Here is an 8,087-nt window from a genome sequence, read left to right on the forward strand (position 1 = left end):
AAATAATAAAACTTATATGACACATAAAGATATCTCCAAATTTGACTTTGTATTTCATCTTACAAGTTTAAACTTCCTCCCCGTTCCCTGACATGGTAAATGGCATCATATCTAAAATTTGAGATTCATGCTGGACTTCATCTCTCACCCACATGTCCACTTCATCCCAAGTCCCATCAATTCTATGTCTTAATTATTTCTCCAATTGATGTTATTTTCCATCACCTTTTCTACTTCCTTAGTTCAGGCCATCATTAGTTCTCAGGTAGATTTGAGAAATCATGTGACCTTCCTGATACGTAAATTTTATCATTCCACCAACACTCCCTGCAACACCAATTAACCCTTGCCTATAAGACTCACAGCTTATTCTTAAGACCTGGGATGGATGTCTGCACAGTAAGTGGTGGCCTTCATGATCTGCTTCTGCCCACATCTCTAACCACATCTTGACTGATACTTCTCTTTTTTCAGAAATGTGTTTCTCTCCCTCTCTTTGCCTGGCTTTCACCTGCCTATTCTTCCAGGCTCAATTCAGAATTGTTCAAGAAAACCTTGATAGGGCTGGCTTTGCATCTCAGTGGTAGTGTGCTTGCCTAGCACGTGTGAGGCACTGGGGCTGATCCTCAGCACTGTAGGCAGGTGCCTTTCATTATAGATCTATATAAATCTTCCCAGAAGGATAAAACACTCTGATGACTGATTTTAGGAGGCAAAGTATTATATTTGGGTCTTCTGAGTTACAAACTTGCAACATTGAAGTAACTGAATTGATTTTGAAACAGAATTTACAACCTCAGCACCACATAAAAATAAATAAGTAAAATAAAGGTATTGTGTCCAATTTACAACTAAAATATGTTTTAAAAAAAACAAAACAACAACAACAAGATTGGCAGATATCCTGGGCTAGGTTAAGTATATCTTCTTTATGCAATTCTAGCCCGTTTCCCAAGGTATTTATATTATCTGTTTTCCTCATTGAATCAAGCTCATGGCTTGGTTCCTGTCACTTATATGGTGTTCAGTAACTGTGTATTGATTGGAGTGGGAGGGAGAGAGAAAGAGAGAGGGAATGAATTAAACTCACTGTACAGAGTAAAGCATTGATGGTAGCAAAGTAGTAAACATCATTGACTATTGCAGCTAACAACAATTTCTTTATAACTCAACTTTTCAACAGAAATACAATTGATTAATTTGATGGGATAAATCTTTGTCATGTTGGGACTGTCCTGGCCTCTCCCAACTAGATGCTAATAGTGCCTCCATAGATGTGCAACCAAAACTTTCTCCAGATGTTGCCAAATGTTCCTTGAGAGGCAAAATCACCCCCTATTGAGGGCCATTATTCTACAAGGAGAGATTGGCTTTGTTAGAAAATGCCTTGGTTCAAAGGAAGTGTACTTTAGGCCCAAGTTTCTTGCTACAAATGAACTGGGTAGGGTGGAAAGAAATTAGGATAAATTGGGCCAAAAGGGTTACTCTGTGTTGGAAAGGAGGGTGCTGATTGATGCTTGGGACAAAGATAATAAAGCAGGATGGACCTGGAAGCTAAAGAGAAGTGAAAAAAAGAGACAGGTGCCAAGGCCAATGTCTCGGCTTGGCACCAGAATCACGAGGCACTCACAGCTTTGTAGGTTCAAACAGCAATTCTTTATTCCAGCTCTCACACCACCTCCACGCAGGTCCAGGGGCAAACGCGTTCTCCTGTCTCCCGCACAAACCACCTACTTCACGAGGCTCTCTCCAAATCCCATTTTTATCTCACGAGAACTCAATGGGAACAAGCAGCAGGAACACCCTAATCCCAGCAATAATCTTCAACTTCCAACTTCCTTAAAACCCATTATCTTAAACTGGCAACGCCTTAAACTCAAGGAGCCGGTTACTTCCTCAAACCTGATCAGCTCTAAACCCGGATCTGCCTTGGTCCTTGAGCAAGGTCACCTCATTAAAGCATGCATGCAATGTCCCATCAAATGTCCTCTAAGCAGCATGGGGTACGCTTGGCAAGGAAATTTCGATGCGTCATTCCTACTTGGTAATGGCCCTCAGCAGACAGGTACAGTGTGAATTATTCTAACCAAAGAATTGAATTTTGCACTGTGCTTGGTCATTGTTCAAAATAGTGTCTGTCCTTATGGATTCACAGGTAAGGAACATCTGAATTACATGTATTTTTCTTGTGTTTTTATGATTCCCTAATTAGCAGGAAGAATCACTACTAGAAGGTAGATAAAAAATGTTAAACATAATAATAATTATATTTAGTGCATCTCTATTCCATGTCTACCCCCCAAATAACACTTTCAGAGTTAGTAATGATAGAATTGTCATGTCGTCAGTGCTTACATACTGGTATTCAGACAGGTAAATCCAATTTTGTGTTTGAAAATAGAAACCAAAGAGAAAAAAAAGAAGCCAAAATCTTGCAGATAATGATGAAGAAATGAACATAAGAGGGGAAGTGTGGATGTGCCAGAAAGTAAAAGGAGAAACAAACACACAAGGTGAATTCCACATTGCATCCCTTGAGAAAAGACAGACAAACCTTGAGAAACTTTTCAGAACAGTTTTTGGAAGTGCTTTGTCCAGTGGACAAGTGGACAAGGGAAGGGGTCCTAAATTTGTCTTTGGAAGCTGCTGGATGGTTAACCAAGTAAGGAGAGATGAGATGAATAGGGAGGAGATGAGAAGCCCTCAGTTCTTATCGGCCTTCCCCCTGGATGCACAGACATCTAATTAAGAGATCCACTGACATGGGAACTTTCAAAACACAGGGCCAACCCCGTAATTTAAAGAGCAGTTGGTTATTTTCTTCCGACAGTAAAGATCTTAAGAGGGTTTCTTTTTTCTTTTTTGCTTTTGCAACATGTAAGGAGTTTCCCATCATTAAACTCAAATTATTAACATAAGTGTAAGACCTTCTATTTTCAAGGTCACTCATTCCTCATTGGAGCCAGAATTGTAAAACTACGTTATAATTCTCTAAGTGATAGCAGTGAGATCAAAAGGACTTACCCAAGAATTAGCTTTAAAAGAAACTACCAGGGCTTCTGGGAAAGAGAAGGAAAGAATGTGTGTTTACTAAACTTCTCTTCCTGAAGTCCAGTGAAATGAATAAAGTCTGGATGGTTATTTTTGGTAAGAATAATCAAAGATTAAAAATAGTCAAGTTCAGTTGTCCCTAAAACACATTTATTATTTTCTTTGTGTTTTCCGGTTTGGGTAGAGAATTTCTATGTGATCTCTCCTCGGCTTCATTTAATAAGAGAAATAACTGTATTTTTGACTCAATTTTTTTCTGGTAAAATGACAGGGGAAACACTGAAACTCCATACATATTGTATTATTAATACTTTAGAATTGTAATATCGGTTTTTGTTTACATTCTGAAATTGGACCCAGATAGGAAACTGCCCATCCATTATAGGAAATTTGTAAAAGCTCTGTATTTTTCCAATTATTCTCCCTACCCTGTAACTACTAGGTGCATATCATTAATATTTTAGCTTCAAAAAGAATAGTAACTTCAGTCAACAATAATGTATTGTACATTTAAAAAACTGTTAAGAGAGTAGATCTCATGCTTAACACAATAATTTTTTTTAAATTTTTTTTTAGTTGTTGATAGACCTTTATTTATTTATATGCAGTGCTGACAATCGAACCCAGTGCCTCACATATGCCAGGCAAGTGTGCTACCACTGAGCCCCAGCCCCAGCCCGCACAATAAAATTTTTTAATGAAAAATTTTTGTTTGTATTTTTATTGGTGCATTGTAATATAAGTAATGGTGGGATCTGTTGTTGCACATTCACACATACACAATATAACAATATAATTTGGTCAATATCAATCTCCAGTATTTCCCCTTTCCCTCTCCTTTTCCATCCCCTGATCCCCTTCCTCTATTCTACTGATAACCTTGTATTTTCATGAGATCCCAACCACCACCTCTTTTCCCCTTTTTTCTCTCTCTCACTTCCACATTTAAGAGAAAATATATGACCTTTCTAGTTTGCTTTATTTTGCTTAGCATGATGTTCTCAAGTTTGGTCCATTTTCCTGCAAATGTCATAATTTCATTCTTCTTTATGGCTTTTATGGCTGATTGAAACTCCACTGTGTATGTATACATTTTCTTTACCCATTTACTGGTTCCCAGACACCTAGGCTGGTTCCATAATTTGGCTATTGTGAAGTTCCAAAATAGGTGCTATAAACATGGGTATAAATGTATCACTATTGATGACTTTAATTCTTTGGGATAAATACCAAGAAGTGGAATATTTGGGTCATATAATGGTTCCATTCCTAGTCTTTTGAAGACTCTCCATACTGCTTTCCAGAGGGACTATAATAATTTGCAGTCCCATCAACAATGTATGAGTGTAACTTTCTCCCCAACATCCTCACCAGCATTTATTATTATTTATGTTGTTGATAATTACCATCCTGACAAGAGTAAAATGAAACCTCAGTTTCTATATGCATTTCCCTTATTGCTACAGATGTTGAATATTTTTTCATACATTTTTGACCATTTTCATTTCTTCTTTTTGTATCTGAGCATTTGCTTACTTATTGATTGGGATAGTTGATTTTCTGTTGGTAACTTTTTTGAGTTCTTTATCTATTCTGGATATTAATCCTCTGCCAGAAGAGTAGCTAGTCAAGATTTTCTCCCATTCTGTAGGTTCTCTCTTCATAGTCTTAATTGATTGTAGATGCCACTCCATTTATTAATTCTTGGTATTATTTCTGAGCTTGAAATAGTTGCTACCCATACCTATGTGTTGAAATGCTGATCCAATATTTTTTCTCTAGGAGTTTCATAGTTTCTGGTCTAAGTCCTAAGTTTTTGATGCATTTTCAATTGACTTTTTTTTTTTTTTTTTTTTTTTGGTGGAATTGGGAATTGAACCCAGGGCCTTGTGCATGCAAGGCAAGCACTCTACCAACTGAGCTATATCCCCAGCCCCTCAGTTGACTTTTGTGTAGGTTAAGAGATAAGGATCTAGTTTAATTCTACATATAGATAACCAGTTTTCCAAGCATCATTTATTTAAAAGGTTATCATTTCTCTAATGTGTGATTTTGGCACATTTTGTCACAGATTACATGATTGTATCTGTAGCTATATCTGGCCTAGACCTATGGATTCCACTGTCTATCTGTATGGGTTCGTCTCTATGTTTTCTGTTCTGTTCCATTGGTCTATGTGTGTGTTTTTAATACCAGTACCAAGCAGATTTTGTTACTATATAGTTATAATTTGAAGTCAGGTATTTTGATGCCTCCAGCATTGTTTTTTGGTTTAGAATTGTTTTGGCTATTCCATGTCTTTTCACTCTTCCAAATGAATTTTCAGACTGTTTCTTTCTAGTTATGTAAAGAATGTCATTGGCATTTTGATGGGGATTGCATTGTAGATTTCTTTTGATAATGTGGCCATTTTGACACTATTAATTTTGCCTATCCATGAACATGGGAAGTCTTTCCATCTTCTAATATCTTCTTCAATTTTTTTTCTTCAGCATTCTATAATTTTCATTGTAGAAGTTTCTCATTGTCTTGATTACATTTATTCCTGGTTTGCTTTTGTTTTATGAAACTATTGTGAATACAACTGATTTTGAGATTTCTTTCTCAATAGGTTATTATTGGTATACAGGAAAGCTACTGATTTTTGCATATTGATTTTGTATCCTGTTACTTTGCTGAATTTGCTTATTAGCTCTAGCAGTCTTTTGGAGGAACTATTTGAATCTTCTACATATAGGATCATATCATCTGTGAACAGTGATAATTTGACTTCTGCCATTTCTATTTTTATCTCTTTTATTTCCTTCTCTTGCCTTATTGTTCTGGCTGGAATTTCTAGTATTGTATTGAATAGGAGTGATCAGTGTGAACATCCTTGTCTTTTTCTGGATTTTCAAGGAAATGCTTTCAGTGGTTATCTATTCATGAGATGTTGGTCTCTGAAGTAAACCATCAAAGTCCCCCATAAGTTCTTGGACTAGGAATGTTCTAATCCATGACTACTATAAATGATTTTGGCCCCTATGCACAAAAATAGACCAGTCAGGCCAAACTTGTCTAATTTAATGTTACTGAATTAAAAAAAAAAAAAATCCATGGCACTGAGGCTTTCCCTAACAAAGACATGTATCTATCTATTGCTCTGTTTCTGCTTATATAGACAATTAATTGGGAAGTATTATGGTTTAGATTGATAATAGACAGGTAAGGTATGGTTGGAGGAGGTAAACTACTGGGGATGTGCCTTTGACATGTATATTTTGCCCGTGGTGATCAGAGTTCTCTCCCTCCCCACTGCCCTGCCTCTGGTGGCCATGTCCTGAGCTACTTTTCTGTGCCATGTCTTTTCTGCCTATTTGTGGGCCCAGAGCTATGGAGTCCACTGTCTATGGAATGAGATCTCTGAAACTATGAGGCAAAATAATCTTTGCTCTTATAAGGTCTTTCGGTCACAAAACAAAAAACAAACAAACAGCAACAACAACAACAACAAAAACACCTCAGTAAAACAGGCAACAGGAAGGAAGCTCTGCCTAAAACTTTAATATCGATCAAGACTACACACACAGACACAGCAGATGCTCCATCTTCTGCTGGATCTGTGCATAGATAAATGCCAAGGCCAATGTCTCGGCTTGGCACCAGAATCACGAGGCACTCACAGCTTTGTAGGTTCAAACAGCAATTCTTTATTCCAGCTCTCACACCACCTCCACGCAGGTCCAGGGGCAAACGCGTTCTGCTGTCTCCCGCACAAACCACCTACTCCACGAGGCTCTCTCCAAATCCCATTTTTATCTCACGAGAACTCAATGGGAACAAGCAGCAGGAACACCCTAATCCCAGCAATAATCTTCAACTTCCAACTTCCTTAAAACCCATTATCTTAAACTGGCAACGCCTTAAACTCAAGGAGCCGGTTACTTCCTCAAACCTGATCAGCTCTAAACCCGGATCTGCCTTGGTCCTTGAGCAAGGTCACCTCATTAAAGCATGCATGCAATGTCCCATCAAATGTCCTCTAAGCAGCATGGGGTACGCTTGGCAAGGAAATTTCGATGCGTCATTCCTACTTGGTAATGGCCCTCAGCAGATAAAAGTAACAGTCAAGGCTATATAACTCTATTATTTAAAGAAGTACTATAATGGCCTCCATTTCATTTCTGTAGAAGTAGGTCTCTAGGCATATATAATCCCAAGAACATGAAGAGAAAGACTTGAAATTGTGTTGCATTTATTGTGCACAGGACAATTTCTTTTTTTAAAATATTTATTTTTCTGGTGTAGATGGACACAACACAATGCCTTTATTTTTTATGTGGTGCTGAGGATCAAACCCGGATCCCGCCCCTGCTGGGTGAGAACTCTACCGCTGACCCACAATCCCAGGCCCCAATGTCTTTAATAGGCATGTTGACTTAAAAGAAATATTTCCTTCTCTTAACATGGACTTAGACTGTCCAATCCTTGAAAATTATTATTTTGATCATGGGAAACCTTATGTGAGTGAGAGAGTGTTTTATCTATATCATATTCAGAAAAGATCAAAAGGACTCAGGAAGAAAAAGAAAGGTCAAGTTTACTTCCCACTGGTCCTGAAACATCAACATAGACAGCACTTGTCATGTCAACAATGATCCCATATTGTTTTGCTATAGCTATTCACTGTCATCCCTACAGTCACAACTCACACTCCAGAATATAGGCTCCTGAGTAGATTTGTGTAAGTCTGTCTAACAAGTTTTAGAGAGAAATCAACTCCTGTAGGTAGTGAGTGGAATGTTCTTTTCTCTCTCTCTTTTTTTTTTTGGGGGGGGAGGGGTAGTACGGGGATGGAACTCAGGGGCATTCAACCATGGAATCACATCTCCAGCCCTATTTTGTATTTTATTTAGAGACAGGGTATCACTGAGTTGCTTAGTACCCCACCATTGTTGAGGCTAGCTTTGAACTCCCAACTCTCCTGCCTCAGCCTCCTGAGCTGCTGGGATTACAGCGTGCGCCACTGTGCCCAGTGGAATATTCTTAAACTAAGG

At 38.0% G+C, this 8,087-nt stretch overlaps 1 non-coding gene across 1 annotated transcript; it reads right to left on the reverse strand.

Annotated features, from left to right (window-relative positions):
• Positions 1-4,909: 4,909 nt before the first annotated feature.
• Trnaa-ugc (transfer RNA alanine (anticodon UGC)) lies at positions 4,910-4,982 on the reverse strand. The gene has a single exon. It is a non-coding gene; the product is annotated as a tRNA-Ala (tRNA).
• Positions 4,983-8,087: the final 3,105 nt, after the last annotated feature.

Source organism: Ictidomys tridecemlineatus, chromosome 6, assembly GCF_052094955.1.
Source record: "Ictidomys tridecemlineatus isolate mIctTri1 chromosome 6, mIctTri1.hap1, whole genome shotgun sequence".
NCBI lineage: Eukaryota > Metazoa > Chordata > Mammalia > Rodentia > Sciuridae > Ictidomys > Ictidomys tridecemlineatus.